Here is a 17,583-nt window from a genome sequence, read left to right on the forward strand (position 1 = left end):
ATGAAGAGTGGCCCCCACTTGCCGCAATTAGAGAAAGCCCTCGCACAGAAACGAAGACCCAACACAGCCATAAATAAATAAATTAAATAAAATAAAATAAAAAATTAAAAAAAAAATCCAACACCCTTTAAAAAAATAGAACATCACTCGACCAATTTTCCCCTCTCCCTCCTAAATCATCTTCCTTCTCAATAGCCTTATTTCCATCACATTCCCATTAGCATAGAGACATGTTACTTTTTACTTTACTTTCACATGCTTAAGTATTTTCAAGTGAATTACAGACATCATGATGTTCCACCCCCAAATATTTCAGTATAAACCTTTAAAAAAAACAGAATATCTTTAAACATAACCAAAAGTAGATTCTTTGCATCTAATACCCAGTTCATAATCAAATTTGCTCAGTTGTCCTTCAAGAGTTTATACAATTGTGTTTTCAAAGCCAAATCCATTCCAGGATCTGGTGTTTTGTCCCTTGATTTTTTTTTTAAATGCAGGCCAGTCCTTTCTTTTCTTGACCCTGATGTATGGAAAAGCCAGGGCCATTTTGTCCTGTTAAATGTTCCACCTCTGGATATTTCTGATTGCTTCCTTATGGTGGCATTTAGTTTGTCCTCTATTTCTTGTATTTCCCATAAACTGGAATTTAGAGTTAAAGGCTTGATAGATTTAACTTAAGCATATGCGTTAAGTGATGTTAAATTCTGTTTGCAGCACATCGGAGGATGCAAAGTATCTGATTGTTTACCATTAGTGATGATAAGAGTGACCCCTGGGTAAGAGGAAAAACGCCTGATCCCTCCACAGTACAGTTATGTTTTCCTCTTGGGGCCAGAAAGGAACCCTGTATTATTTTGGCATTGGAAAAATTCCAGAAATCCTCATTCCCATCCTCCTAATTATTTTAACACAACTTATAATTATTGCATGTGTGTATATATATATATATATATTAATGAGTGCACATAATTTAAAATTTTATTATAAAATATAACAAAACATAGAGCAAATGCATAAAACAATTTAACAAATTGTTATAAAATGGTCACCCATATAACGTCCACCCAAAATAAGAATGAAAACATGACCCTCAGTCCAGAAGCCCTCTGGTACCGTGTCTCTCCACAGTTACAACTCCCTCTCTCTCTCCCATTATTCTAGGTGTACCCATGATTCTAACTTTTATAATATTTATGCCCTCATTTTTCTTTATCATTTTGCCAACTTATTAGGCATTCCTAAACAATTCATGTGAGTTTTGCCTGATTTTCAGCTCCATATAAATGAAAACATACTCTACGAATTCCACTGTGTCTGGCTTCTCTATTCAGTATTATATATTTAAGATTCATCCATATTCTCTCATGTAATTGTAGCTCATCCATTTCCATTGTCATATGGTCTTTCGTTGTGTGATTGTATCACACTATATTTTTACATTCTACTGTGGATAAGACTGCTATAAAAATTGCTACTGGGCTTCCCTGGTGACGCAGTGGTTGAGAATCTGCCTGCCAATTCAGGGGACACGGGTTAGAGCCCTGGTCTGGGAAGATCCCACATGCCGAGGAGCGGCTGGGCCCGTGAGCCGCGATGAAGAGTGGCCCCCGCTTGCCCCAACTAGAGAAAGCCCTCGCACAGAAACGAAGACCCAACACAGCCATAAATAAAATAAATAAAATGAAACTTAAAAAAAAAAAATTGCTACCATAGGGGGAATTCCCTGGCAGTCTAGAGGTTAGGACTCTGCTTCCACTGCAGGGGGCATGGGTTCCATCCCTGGTTGGGGAACTAAGATCCCATGAAGTACAGATGGTTTACAATGCTGTGTTAATTTCTGCTGTACAGCAAAGTGACTCAGTTATACATATATATACATTCTTTTTTTTTTTTTTTTTAATTTTTGGCCATGGTATTCTATTTATTTATTTATTTATTTATTTATTTTTGGCTGTGTTGGGTCTTCGTTTCTGTGTGAGGGCTTTCTCTAGTTGGGGCAAGCGGGGGCCACTCTTCATCGCGGTGCGCGGGCCTCTCACTGTCGCGGCCTCTCTTGTTGCGGAGCACAGGCTCCAGACGCGCAGGCTCAGTAGTTGTGGCTCACAGGCCTAGTTGCTCTGCGGCATGTGGGATCTTCCCAGGCCAGGGCTTGAACCCGTGTCCCCTGCATTAGCAGGCAGATTCTCAACCACTGCGCCACCAGGGAAGCCCCTACATTCTTTTTCATATTCTTTTCCATTATGGTTTATCACAGGATACTGAATATAGTCCCCTGTGCTATATGGTAGGATCTTGTTGTTTATCCATCCTATATATAACAGGTTTGCATGTAACTTTTGAGTCCATATGAGTATGTGTTTCTGTAGGGTGTCATCTGGCAGTGGTTTTGCTGATCAGAGAGTAGGTGTGTCTTTGACTTACTGGATTCTGCCGATTTTTAAAACGTGGTTTTACCTGTTTACTGTTTTACCAGCAGTTTCTTATTGTTCCACATTCTTGCCAGCATTTGATATCAGAATTTTTAAATATTTGGCAAAAATTATGGGTGTGTACTAGTGGCTCACGCGGTTTTAATTTGAATTTCTCTGATTATTTACAAGAGAACACTAATTTTTTAACCTTGGATATTTGGAACCTGATTGAGCTGGCACTGCTGGCTGAGTTCATCCTTTCCCCGTAGCTCTGCTGTGCATCTTTGTCATAAATCAGGTGTCCATATGTCCATCTGCTTGGGGGCTCTCTATTCTGTTTAGTGAATTTGTCTCTACCAGCACCAATACCACCCACCCAGTCTTCATTACTATCATTTTGTAATAATTCTGGATTTCTGGTGGACAAGACCTACATTTTTTAGGTCCTTGACCCATGTTCACTCCACTTTTTTTTTAGAAGGGCTTTGGCAGTTTTTGATCTTTTGTGCTTCCATATGAATCTTTTAATCAATCTGTGGAATTACAAAAAAAGAAATTCCTTTTGGGATTTTAATTGTGATTATATTGAATTTGTAGTTCATTTTGGTTTCAAATTAGATACTATGAACATGATATACCGTTCCATTAATAATATTTTTGTTATTGATTTCTAATGTAATTGCCTTGTGACCAGAGAACACATTTCATATAATTTAAATCTTTTGAGATTTGATGAGACTCACTTTTTGGCCCAGTATACAATCAATTTTGTAAATGTTCCACATGTATATTCTGCAACTGATAGCTTTATTGTCTAAATAGGATGGTTTTTATTTTGGTTCCCGGCCAGGGATCGAACCTACGCCCCCTGCAGTAGAAGCTCAGAGTCTTAACCACTGGACTGCCAGGGAAGTCCCATAAATAGGATGGTTTTTAAATCATGCTGTTCAAATCTCTTACATCATCACTTACTTACATATAACATAATCTTTTGTTTACTTATTTTACCAATTACTGAGAGACATGTATACAAATCTCCCAGAACAACTGTGAATTTATTTCTCTGAGTATGTGCACATTTTGAAGTTCACTTTATTTATTTAATGCCATATTGCTATTTAGAATTATATCAATATAATTATAGCAATATAATAATTATAGCAATATAATAAATGACATATCCCTGGCAAACTGAACTTATTATCATTATGAAGAAACCTTTCTTATTTCTAGAAATGATATTTGCCTTAAGGTCTATACCAACTTTCTTTGTTACTGTTTGCATGGTTTATCTTTTTATACTAGGTTTGTCTGAATCAGGATTCAAATAAGATACACACAATTGCAATTGGTTGAGTTGTTTCCATTTCTTTTAATAATTATGGTGCTATTCAGTTACCTATTGCATATTAGGTGAGTTGTAATAGTTTGTGCTTTTTAATGAATTGGTTTATCCCATCTAAGATGTCAAATTAATGTGCATGGAGCTGTTTGTAGTATTTCCTTATTATACTTTTGATGCTTGCAGAGTCTGTAGTGATAGCCTCTATTTCCTTCCTGGCATTGGTAATTTTTGTCTTCTCTTATTTTTCATTTGATTTTTCTATATTTTCAATCAACTGTGATTAGATATGGAATTTTCAAGAAATTCTTTGGCTTTGTTGGGATCTTTGAAACAATAGATAGATGCCCCTCATTAGATCTTTAATTATTTCTGGGGAATTCTCAGCTACTGTCTCTACAAATGTTTTTTTCTCACTATTTTCTCTAAGTTCAATCAGGTCCCATTTGTTTGTTTTTGCTTTTATTTCATTTACTTTAGGAGATGGATCCAAAAAAACATTGCTGCAATTTATGTCAAAGAGTGTTTTGCCTATGTTTTCCTCTAGGAGTTTTATAAGTGAAAAGACAACCCACTAAATGGGGGAAAATACTTGCAAATGAAATGATTAATATGGGATTAATATCCAACATATTAGCTCATAGAGCTCAACATAAAAAAACACCAAAAAACCCAAACAACCTGATTAAAAAATGGGCAGAACTGAATAGACATTTTTCCAGAGAGGAAATGCAGATGGCCAACAGGCACATGAAAAAATGCTAAACATTACTAATCATCAGGGAAATGCAAATCAAAACCACAATGAGATACCAACTCACACCTGTCAGAATGGCTATCATCAAAAGGAACACAAATAACAAATATTGGTGAGGATGTAGAGAAAAGGGAACCCTCGTACACTGTTGGAACGTAAACTGGTGCAGCCACTGTGGAAAACAGTATGGAGGTTTCTCAAAAACAAACAAACAAACAAACTAAAAATAGAACTACCCTATGACCCAGCAATTCCAGTCCTGCATATATATCTGAAAAAAAACTCAAAACACTAATTTAAAAAGATACATGCACCCCTGTGTTCATAGCAGCATTCTTTACAATTGCCAAGATATGGAAGCAGCGTTAAGTGTCCATCGACAGATGAATGGATAAAGAAGATGTGGCACATATATACAATGGAATATTACTCAGCCATAAAAAAGAAACGAAATTGAGTTATTTGTAGTGAGGTGGATGGACCTAGAGTCTGCCATACAGAGTGAAGTAAGTCAGAAAGAGAAAAACAAATACCGTATGCTAACACATATATATGGAATAAAAAAAAAAAAAAGGTCATGAAGAACCTAGGGGCAGGACGGGAATAAAGACACAGACCTCTAGAGAATGGACTTGAGGACATGGGGAGGGGGGAGGGTAAGCTGGGACAAAGTGAGAGAATGGCATGGACATATATACACTACCAAACGTAAAATAGATAGCTAGTGGGAAGCAGCAGCATAGCACAGGGAGATCAGCTCAGTGCTTTGTGACCACCTAGAGGGGTGGGATAGGGAGGGTGGGAAGGAGAGAGACGCAAGAGGGAAGAGATATGCGGATATATATATACGTAGAGCTGATTCACTTTGTTATAAAGCAGAAACTAACACACCATTGTAAAGCAATTATACTCCAATAAAGATGTTAAAAAAATAAATAAATAAAATAAATAGAGTTTGCATGTGAACCGCCCCTGCCAAAAGTGGCTGGTGAAAAAGTCACATTTCCCAGACTTTCTTGCAACTAGGGATTGCCATGTGACATACTTCAAGCCAATGACATTTCTGAGTTGGGCTTCAGGAAAGTTCTTTAACAGGCAGAGAGACTTGGCTTTTGCCCTTTTCTCTTTCTTTTACTGACCTCCTAAGATGCAGCTCTGGTGCTGGGAGGGAGCAGACATCTTGTGACCATAGGAAACAGAGCAAATGCTAAGTTTGGTTGAAAGGAAAGTTACAGGGAGCCAGCGTTCCTACTGGGATCACAGGTCTGCTGTGCCCCCGCCCTCAGGCTGCCTTCTTCCAGACTTCTCCTTATGTGAGACACACAATTTTTCTCTAATTTGTTTAAGCTCCTGGGTTATGTTTATTTGTTTCTGTACTTCAGAGCTGAATCCATGTCATATTTCACACAATTGTGGATTTTTCAGCTTATTCTAATTCAAACGATTTTTCTTTCACATGATTGAAATCTGTATTATTACATGCATACCAAAAAAAAAATTGACACAAAAGAGCCAACATCAGGGCATCACTTGTAAAATCACTGACCTTTAAAAATAAAGAAAGAATCCTTTGGGCATTTAAGCAAAACAGGTTTAAGTCACCTATAAGAGAAAATTTTAGATTGACTTAGATTAATAAACAACAACATTGAACACTAGAAGACAGTGGAACAATGCTTGCAAAGCCCACAAACTATAAAAAAAAAAATAAAATAAAATAAAAATAAAAAATAAAAAATAAAAATAAAAAAACAAACCAAAAACACCCAAGAATTTTACACTCACATCTTCAAGGAATTCATGGAAAAGACTCTGACAAGTACAGGTTTCTGGTAACTAACTATACTGCTGAACTGAATGAATAAGCATTTTCAGAACTCTAATGGAAAACTGATGAACTCATAAAAGTGCTAACAAAAGATCAAGATGAAAAAAATTAATTACATGGGACTGAGTGAACTGATGAGGATGATTGTAATTTTTGTGACTTTCTGTTTGAATTAAAAAAAAAAAAAATCCCACAAGGACTCAGAGGCAAAAAATATGTAAATCAATTTTCACTGCAAAGTAAAGGAGCTGTTACAGTGGAGGATTACTGGACTGAATGTCAATATTATGACATAGTATGAGGGTGTTTCGTGTTTGGTAATTGCAGTCATTGTTGCTTTTGTTGTGGTCATCCATTTACAATGCTTGGTGTCAGTCTATTTATCTCTTGTAAAAATAAAATACAGTGTGTATGTGTGAAAAAAAAAAATTGTTGAATTCCACCCATGAACTACGCTGAACATTTCCCTGGACTCCCCTGGTCCAGGCATTATGCTATTTGTATTCATTAAAACTGATTACGGTTTTCTTCATATTTATCACCAGTTTGACTTCCATAGCTGAGCTTACTCTGCTATCAGCAGGATTCCTTGTCTCCTTTGGAAGTTTTCAAAGTGAAAATCCAAGAACACAAATGAATTCTGGCAGCCGGAAGTCCTTAATTTAGTGTGTGGGTTCCAGTGAGATGAGAGGAACTGTATTTTAGGATAAAACAATTAGATAATCCTGAATTAAACTTGTGGTGTACTCATCACATTCTTTTCTTGGATTCACGTGCAATGTACATGTACTTGACGTGATTCAATTATGTCTTAAGTTCCTGATTGCCAAAGCTAATTGAATAATAAAAGTGTAATGTACCAGTCATATTTACAAAAGTTGCATAGAGCCAATGACCCTGGAAAGGGCACCTTACCTCTAATTGTGCATTATGGGCCATGTGGCCCCTACAAATCATAAAGAATAATCATTAAAATGCTAAAACTCAATTATGAGTTCAACAAAAGGTAGGGACTCTCCATTACATTTTATTAATATTGAAGGAGGATGAAGAGCATGAATGGGCATCTTTTTTTTCTGGTCTGTTGTGTGGTTCCAACCTCAGGACACTTACTGTGATCACAAATGCCTGTAATCCCTTGCACATCTGAACAATCTCATTAAAGAGAAAGGTGTCCTGAAAAAAAAAAAAAAAAAAAAGAATTTTACACTCAGCTGAAGTATTACACAGCTATGAAGGCAACAGACCAACATTTCAAATACGTGATAACCCAGGAAATACAGCTGACTTTCTAAAAGAACAACAAAAGTCAAACTTCAGTCAAATAAGAGATTACTGATATGATTCAGCAATTCTACTCCTGGGTATTTACCTGAAGGAAAGGAAAACACTAACTCAAAAAGATCTCACCTCCAGGGCTTCCCTGGTGGCGCAGTGGTTGAGAATCTGCCTGCCAATGCAGGGGACACGGGTCCGAGCCCTGGTCTGGGAAGATCCCACATGCCGCGGAGCAACTAAGCCCGTGAGCCACAACTACTGAGCCTGCGCGTCTGGAGCCTGTGCTCCGCAACAAGAGAGGCCGCGACAGTGAGAGGCCCGCGCACCGCGATGAAGAGTGGCCCCCGCTCACCGCAACTAGAGAAAGCCCTTGCACAGAAACGAAGACCCAACACACCCAAAAATAAATAAATTAATTAATTAAAAAAAAAAAAAGATCTCACTTCCATGTTCATACAGTACTATTTACAATAGCCAAGATATAGAAACAACCTAAGTGTCCATCAATGGATGAATAAAGAAAATGTGGTGTATATACATAATGGAATATTATTAATCCATAAAACAGAAGGAAATCTTGCTATTTGCAACAACCTGGATGGACTTTGACAGCATTATGCTAAGTGAAATAAGTCAGACAGAGGAAGACAAGTATCGTATGGTCTCACATATATGCAGAACCCCACTCTCCATCCTTGTGCGAGAGAATTCTTTTCCCTTAATAAGGTACAACCTGTCACAGTCACACCCACACCTTCACATCTTGGGTCTTAAATGATGCCTGTGTCAGCTTCAGTTTCTTCCCGATTTCTTTTATAAGAACAAAAGACACTTTAAAAAATTTATTCACAGTTTTTGCCTTTCAACTCAAAAGGCAAAAATGCATATAGTTTTTTGAAACTTGTAAAGTCAAGAAAGTAAATAAATTTTTTTAAAAAAAGTGTCCTCTTCACCTTTTAAAATAATAAATAAATAAATAAATAAAATAAATGTCCTTTGACAGATGAATGGATAAAGAAGACGTGGTGTATATATACAATGGAATGTTACTCAGCCCCAGGAGGGTGATTCCTTTGGACCACGTCACCCAGGTGCCTTTGCCCTCTGGTTTCCTATTGGGACCTGCCAATGGGAGACACCTGCTGATCGAGGGGAGGAGATCCCCTCCTTGCTGAATCACCTTGGGCTGCTGTTTTCCTCTACCAAAGGCCTTCTCCCTACAACTAGGGCTACTTCTTCCAGTTTCTGGTAATTGTTCCCTCTCTTTGCTCCTTCAGGCAAATGGGCAACAAGGACTGCACTCTTGCTAGCCCAAGATGCCCCACCTCCCTTGTCGGCGTCCCATAATCCTCCCCATTCCTTCAGAAATGGTTCCTTTATTAAACTCTCCTCCATTCCCTCAATTTGAGAGTGTCATCTGTCTCCTGCCCTGACTGATACAAATAGAAACTAATCTCCCAGAATTTACTAAAGTTACTTAATTAATTTAAAAAGAGAAATGGCCTGATTGCACGGGCCCATGTGTACCAAAGAAATAAGAGAAACATGTAGATGCATTATAATGAAAGAACATCAAAGACAAAGAAAATCCTAAGAACTTTCCAAGTAAGAGCAAGTCGTGTACAAAGGAACAAGATTCAGATTGTTATTACAATGGTGACAATGAAGTAAAGTGTTGTAGAAAAGAATCTTGAACCGGGCGCCCCCCAAGGGGTCCCTGGAGGTCCGTCTGCAGAGGACCCCAGCCCCGCCGGAGAGAAGAGCATCCTGGGAGACGCTGTGGGGGTCGCGGAAGGAGGACAGAGTTGTGACCCAACCCACGTCCAAGACCCCCAACCCCTTCGTGCTGGGTCCCTCAGCCCCGCCCCCGCCCACTGCAGCTGGCCCAGCAGCCCGGACAGCAGCTGGACCTGAGCTCAACCCTCCCCAGACCGTCCTCAGGACCCTCCCTCCCCCGTGACTATCCCCTCCCCACCCCACTGCGATCCAGCAGGGGGTCGCGAGAACGCGCTCACCCCGTCCTTCTGCCCCTCGGCGACCCCAGAGCCCTCCTTCCCCAGTCCAGCCGCACGCACCCTCGGGCTCGCCCCCTGGCCCGACCCTGACAAAGTTCCCAGTCCCCAGCCCGCCGGAGCCCTCTTCCCCACCCCGGGGGGTCCTGCCGCCTGTCCCCGTGGCCTGAAGCTCCCCGCCCGCCACAGCCCAGCGCCCACTCCCAACCCTCCGGGTAGCCCACCGAAGGCCAACAGACACATGAAAAGACGCTCAACATCGCTAACCATCAGGGAAATGCAAATTGAAACCATAATGAACTACCGCCTCACACCTGTCAGAATGGCTGTCATCAAGAAGACAACAAATAACAAGTGTTGGAGGACGTAGAGAAAAGGAAACCCACCGTGCCCTGTTGTTGGGAATGTAAATTGGTGCAGCCACTATGGAAAACAGTATGGAGATGCCTCAAAAAATTAAGAATAGAACTGCCATATGATACAGCAACTTCACTTCTGGGTATTTATCTGAAGAAAACAAAAACACTAATATGAAAAGGTATATGCACCCCTATGTTCATGCAGCATTATTTACAGTACCCAAGATATGGAAGCAACCTAAGTGCCCATCAGTAGATGAATAAAGAAGATGTGGTATATATAAACAATGGAACATTACTCAGGCATAAAAAAAAATGAAATCTTGCCATTTGTGGCAACGTGGGTGCATGTAGAGCGTATTATGCTAAGTGAAATAAGCCAGAGAGAAACTAACACCATATGAACTCACTTATATGTGGAATATAAAAAATAAAACAAACAAAACAAATGAAAACAGACTCACAGAAACAGAGAAGAAATGGGTGGTTATCAGAGGGGAGAAGGTTGGGGATGAGGGCAAAAGAGGTACAGGGGATTAAGAAGTACAAATCTACAGTTATAAAGTAAGTCATGGGGATGTAATACACAGCATAAGGAATATGTTCAATAATATTGTAAGAATTTTGTATGAAGACAGATGGTTACTAGACTTATCATGGTGATCATTTCATAATGTATGCAAATGTCAAAACACTATGTGGTACATCTGAAACCAATGTAATATTGTATATCATCTATATTTCTATAAAAATAAATAAAAAGTACAGGAGGATTGTGTAGGTTATATGCAAATACCTATGTCATTTTATGTAAGAGATTTGAGCATCATAGAAATCTGGTATTCACGTCCTCGAATAAAAAAGATCATCTACAGACTAGAGAAAATACTTGCAAACACACATCTGATAAAGAACTTGTAACCACAATATGTTAAGATATCTCGATACTCAATAACAAAAATTCCAACTTTTAAAAATTGGAGGGGCTTGCCTGGTGGTGCAGTGGTTAAGAATCCTCCTGCCAATTCAGGGGACACAGGTTTGAGCCCTGGTCCGGCAAGATCCCACATGCTGCGGAGCAACTAAGCCCGTGTGCCACAACTACTGAGCCTGTGCCCTACAGCCCGTGAGCCACAACTTCTGAGCCCACGAGCCACAACTACTGAGCCCGTGAGCCAAAGCTACTGAGCCCACGAGCCACAACTACTGAAGCCCGCGCACCTAGAGCCGGTGCTCCGCAATGAAGATTAACCCTTGCTCACTGCAACTAGAGAAAGGTTGCGCACAGCAACGAAGACCCAACGCGGCCAAAGATAAATAAATAAATAGATCATTTATTTTAAAAAAATTGTACAAAAGATTTGAACAGATATTTTATCAAAGAAGAGATACAGATGACAAATAATGACGTGAAATGAAGTTCAAAATTATTAGTCATTAGGAAAATGCAGATTAAAACCACAATGAGATACCACTACAATACCCAGAATTGGTGAGGATGCAGAGCAACTAAAACTCTCACACTTCACTGATGGGGATGAAAAATAGTATGACCACTTTGAAAAACATTTTGACAATTTCTAATACATGTAAATACATATGTACCATATGACCCAATAATACCACTGCTAGGTATTTACCCCAGAGAAATGAAAGCATGTTCTCACACAAATTTGTACACTAATGTTCATAGCAACTTTATTCATAATTATCCAAAACAGAGGGAAAAATTGTCCCTCAGCTGATCAACTGGTGAGTGGGTCAACAAGTCATGGTACATCCATACAATGAATACTACCCAGCAGTAAAAAGGAATCAGCTACCAATACACATAAAGATGTGGACAAATCTCAAAAGTACTTTGCTAAGTGAAAGAAGCCAAACTCAAAAGGCTACATACTGTACAATTCCATCTACGTGACAATCTGGAGAAGGCAAAAGTATAGGGACAGAATTCAGAGCGGTCATTGCCAAAAGTTGGAAATGGGAGGACAGTATTGACTACAAAGTGGCATGAAAGAACGCAGGGTACTGGAATATTCTTTGTCTTGACTGTAATGGTGGATACACAGCCCTATACCCTTTAAAACTCATTGAGCTGTAATACCTAAAAAGGATAAATTTTACTTTATGTAAATTATGTCACAATAGACCTGAATTAATAAAAAAGATACAATTATCTAAAACAACAAACAATACGCTATTAGGAATAACGTGAATAAATCTAATAAAAGAAATGTAAGACCTTTTTGAAAAAATATAAAACTATTGAAATTATTTTATTTTATGCCATGGTCATGAATAGACTCAATATCATAAGTTAAATATGTCAATTCTCCTCAAATTAGACCATAAAGACATACCAAACCAATAAAAATCCCAACAGGTTTTATCATGGAAATTGGTAAGCAAATTGTAAAATGCAAACAGAAGAGCAAAACACCTAGACTAAATGAGATTTTGAAGAACCAAAATTAGATGAGGGTCTTGCATACCAGGTCTCACATCTTGATACTAATTAAAAAGTTACTGAAATTAAGACACTGGCTTTGGCACCAATAGAGCAATGAGAAGAGAGCATGGAAATATATCCTTGCGCACGTGGAACCTTTATATATTAGAGAGATGGCATTACAATCCTACGGGGAAGGATAGCCAGGACAATTGGCCATCCATCTGGAAAAAACTAAATTCCAACTTCACACCTTACACAAAAACCAATTCCACTGGATATGATTTAAAACTTAAATATGAAAAGCAAACTTTTAGTCTTAAACAGAAAATACAGGAGGCTGTCTTTATGACCTTAGGAGTAGGACAGGATTTCTTAAGTAAGACACACAGAGTTAGATAAATCTGAAAAGATTAGATTTAAATTTCTATAGTTCAAAAGCACAATAAAGTGAAATAACTAGCCTCACACAGAGAGATGATGTTTGCAACATATATAATCAGCAGAGAATTAGAATTCAAAATATCTAATGAACGACAAATCAATTTAAAAGTAGAAAAATACATTACCGAACCTGGTTCATTTGCCCAATGCACAGCAGGCAAACCATGGGACACCAAAGTTTGCAGAGAAAAGGTTTATTCACAAGGCGGCCAAGCGAGGAAACAGGAAATCTGCCTCCCGGAAGGGGTGGGGCTCAGGATATTGATGGGATAAAGATGAGGTTTGGGGAGCTTGGGGAAATGTGATTGGAGGTAAGAAAAGGGTGAGGTAATTGTCCTGCTGTGCAGGTGCAACTAAGCTACAGAACGTTCAAGAAGTCACCTCCTTAACCCAGTGGCAGTGGAAAGGAGGTTGTTATAAATAACAATATACTCATTTCACCTTTATGGCTCTGAAGCAATTTCAAGAACGGAGGATAAGAGACCAAACATTATAACAAAAGATGTTCCTATTGCTCTTATGGCTCAGGAATTTCCAAGCGTTTTGGGAGCTGTGAGTCAGGAACTGTGGAGGAAAACCACATATATATGAGAAATATGTTTTGGTCATCCGAATCACCAAGTATATATATTTCTTATCAATCACAATATCGCAAGAATAAGAGGCAAGTTGCAAATGAATGTGTCCTGGAAGATACCTTGCATCAATCATCCAATCCCCAGGGGCCCAAAGGTAAAGCCTGGGCTTTAACCAGCCTCCAAATCTCTGGTGACAAGAGACAAAGCCCGGGCCAGAGCAGGATGGAGATCAGACGAGATCTTTGCATAAAGCCAGGACCCCTAAATCACTGACCCTCAGAAAGTGAGCCAGAAGAAAAAGAACTGCCATGAAGGGAGAGGTAGTGGAGACTGATTCTTCAGCCATAGCTTTAGAGAAAAGCATGAAAAATATCTTCCCTCAGAGCATCCCTAACCCTCACTCACACTCTCGAGGGTGTAGGCCAAAATTTACAATGCCTGTGAGGCTTGAAAAATATAAGCCAAAAATGTCATTTAAAGTGACCCTCATGCGTAGTATACCTGTACCCAGCAGATGTAAAAACAGATCCCCTCTGGAGGAAGGCCCTTACACCTAGGCCTCAAAGAATTCCCACAGATTAAGTTCCAAGTAAGATGAAATATCAATTAAAAAACCATCAAACAGGACTCCCCTGGTGGCGCAGTGGTTGGGAATGCGGGGGACACGGGTTTGAGCCCTGGTCCGGGAAGATCCCACATGCCACGGAGCAACTAAGCCCGTGTGCCACCACTACTGAGGCTGCACTCTAGAGCCCACGAGCCACAACTACTGAGCCCGTGTGCCACAACTACTGAAGCCCATGTGCCTAGAGCCTGTGCTCTGCAACAAGAGAAGCCACTGCAATGAGAAGCCCATGCACCGCAATGAAGAGTAGCCCCGGCTCGCCACAACTAGAGAAAGCCCGTATGCAGCAACAAAGACCCAACACAGCGAAAAATAAATAAATAAAATAAATAAATTTATTTTTTAAAAAACCATCAAACACAACAAAACAACTGATCATGAGCAAAAGAACTACAGAAACAATTAACTGCAGAGTTAGACCTTCAAAGATTGCTGATATTAGAAGTATCTGACACTGCTCATAAATCAACATGTGTAAAGAAATAAAAGAAGATATTTATTGGAAGTATGATGAAACAAGAGAATGTAAAACTGACCAGGCAGATTTTGGGGAAAAACACAAATAGAAACTCTACAAATGTAAAATATAAAAATTGAAATAAAAGAGTAAATGGGTACATTAAACAGCAAATTAAATACAGCTGGAGATAAAATTTGTGGGTTGGCTTAAGATAGGTCCAAAGACATTGTCAGAATGCAGCATGGATGTACAGAGAGGGAAAATATGAAGGAAAAAAAAGTCAAATATAAAAGACAGAGTTAAAAAATGTCTGACGTGTCTAATAATACAACTTCAGAAAGAGAGACTAGAGAAACTGGGAAATAAGCAGTATTTGATAAGAAAATGAATTTTCCAGTATTGATTCAGGAAGCCCAATAAATTCCAAGCATAGTAAATAAAAAAGTCCACAACCAGAAACATTCTAGTCTAACTGTAAAATACCAAAGACAAAGAGATGTTAATAGTAGGGAAAATTTAAAAAAACAAGTATCTACAGAAGAGCCACAAATAGACAGCTAGGGACTTCCCTGGTGGTCCACTGGTAAAGAATCTGCCTTCCAATGCAGGGGACATGGGTTTGATCCCTGGGCGGGGAACTAAGATCCCACATGCCACAGGGCAACTAAGCCCCCGCACCACAACTACTGAGCTCCCGCGCCTCAACTAGAGAGCCTGCATGCTGCAAACTACAGAGCCCATGTGCCCTGGAGCCTGTGCACCACAACTAGAAAGAGAAAACCCGCACACCACAACTAGAGAGCAGCCCATGTGAGGCAACAAAGAGCCCACGTGCTGCAACGAAAGATCCCGCGTTCCGCAACTAAGACCCAATGCAGCCAAAAATAAATAAAATAAATAAATAAAATAATAAATCTTTTAAAAAATATATACAGCTAACTTCTCACTGGAACCCAAAAGATAGTGCAATGTTATCTTTGAAGTGTTGAGAACAAAACTATGTCAACCTAGAATCATGTAGCCAGATAAGTTATTTTCAAGAATTCTAGCAAAATAAAGACATTTCCAGACAAAATAAAAGTAACAGAAAGAAGTAAGGTCTGAGGTACAAAAGGGAATGGTGAGAAGAAAGAAGCAAGCATGCAGATAAATCAAAAGTAATACTGAGCTTATAAAACAGTAACAATGATGCCTAATTTGTGGGATTGAAAATATCAAGGTAGGAGTCCCAGGTCTGGTTAAGATGAGTAAACACACTCCACACTATCTACCCCCCACTGATTACAACTAAAACCCTGGACGAATACATGAAGCAACAATTGGAAGACCCTGAAAAGTAAGGACTAGCAGACAGATTGGAGAGAGGAATCAAAACTCATGGAAGGGTATGGCAGTGAGTTTATGGTTTGGTTTGGTTTGGTTTCCTCCCGTATCTCTCAGCTCAGACTCGGCGCATCCTGAATCCCAGAACTGCATAGCAGGCACAGGAAGAAAAAGCTCCCACAAAAACCCTCCTTTTCTGATCAGAGACCTAGGACAGAGAGAGTAGGAGGAGCTTCCTGGTTTTATTTGTAATCCCACCCAACCCTGCCCTGAGGCCAGACCCTGTCCCAGAGATGCACTCGCATGGCAGTAGTGGCAACCCAGAAGCAGCAGTAGCACCCACGCCCACCCTGACAGAGCAACTAGGAGAGAGAAAAAATCCTTCTCTCTGACCGCAGAAACCTTATGTCACTACTACGTATGCTCTCGAGGCTACTGTGCTATTGTATCCTCACGGTGGGAAGGCTGTACAATAACACATGCTGTACATTTCCTCCTGACTCACATTCAGTGATTTCACATTGGTAGTTGTATTATCTGCTCAGGCTGCCAGAGCAAAATAGCACAGACGGAGTGGCTAAAAAAACAGAAATTTATTTCTCACAGTTCTGGAGGGTGGGAAGCCCAAGATCCAGGTGCTGACAAGGTAGGTTTCACCCTGAGGCCTCTTCCCCTTGGCTTGTAGGTGGCCGCCTTCTTGCCCTGTGTTCACAATGGCCTCTGAGCGCAGACTCGTAGAGGAGGCAGAGGGGGCACTCTGGGGTCACTTCTCATGAGGACATTACTCCTATTGGGCCAGGGCCCCCTCCTCATTCAACCTTAAGCATTTCCTTAGGGGCGCATCTCCAGACACAGCCACACTGGGGGTTAGGGCTTCAACATATGGATTTGGGGTGAGGGGGGCACACAAACAGTCAGTCCATACAATAGTTAACTTGACACATGGAAATTGGAAAAGCCTACAAATCAGGACTCCTTTTCTGGGGATGGTTTGGTGAACACTTAGCAGCACACTGCTCTGAGGGGAAGTGCAGAAAATGATCTCCTGGTCCCATTCTTCTGAGTATCCTTCACTTCTCCCAGCCTGGGAGCTCAGCAAGGTCGGGGGTCAGCCTTTGATCCCCAGTTCTCAGCCCTCTACTCTCATCTCCTTAGAAGCCCAATCAGCATTTGTCAGATTGACCAGGAGCTGAAATGCATGCTGGTGGCATGAAAAGGAGGCTGACAAGAGAGGAAGTCTCGGTCCCACAAATATGAAATTTGTGAATATGACAGAAGCAGGAACTACAGACACAGGCTCTGGAGTCGACTGTGGGGCGGATGACTTCCCTTCCCTGAGCTTCGGGTTTCTCATCTGTAAAGTGGGGGTAATAACAGTACCTCGCTTGGAGGGTCCCAGTGAGGACAGGGTGAGGTAACACTGAGGACCCTCCACACGGCCTGGAAAGCTACATGGATCATCACACAGATACCCATCCTTTAAAGACCTCTCCTTCTTCCATAAACATTCAGTCAGCACTGACTGCCCCACTCACTGTGCCACGTGACAAGGACCCAAAGCCCCCTGAGCCAGTGTCCCAGTCAGTCCTCAAGCTTCTCTCTGTGTAGCAGGAAGACAACACAGAAAAGGGAAGCATTGGTTGTTAATGGGACCAGAGAGCTGTTGACCTTCCTCACTGCGTGGGGAAGTGGTAGGGAGCACGGGCTCTGG

At 40.3% G+C, this 17,583-nt stretch overlaps 1 protein-coding gene across 5 annotated transcripts in view; it reads right to left on the minus strand.

Moving 5' to 3' along the window:
• MBLAC1 (metallo-beta-lactamase domain containing 1) overlaps positions 1-17,583 on the minus strand; it is a 67,321-nt gene that overhangs the window by 14,739 nt on the left and 34,999 nt on the right. For 3 of the 5 annotated variants that reach the window (XM_059895903.1, XM_059895904.1, XM_059895907.1), the window contains exons 2-3: positions 7,455-7,517; positions 6,060-6,115 (exon numbers count right to left, since the gene is read on the minus strand). The gene's annotated coding sequence lies outside the window, so the exon portion shown is untranslated. Of the gene's footprint in view, positions 1-6,059; positions 6,116-7,329; positions 7,518-17,583 lie in introns of those variants that run through there. The other 2 variants (XM_059895905.1, XM_059895906.1) reach the window with 2 other exon arrangements.

Source organism: Balaenoptera ricei, chromosome 15 (assembly GCF_028023285.1).
Source record: "Balaenoptera ricei isolate mBalRic1 chromosome 15, mBalRic1.hap2, whole genome shotgun sequence".
Taxonomy (NCBI): Eukaryota; Metazoa; Chordata; class Mammalia; order Artiodactyla; family Balaenopteridae; genus Balaenoptera; species Balaenoptera ricei.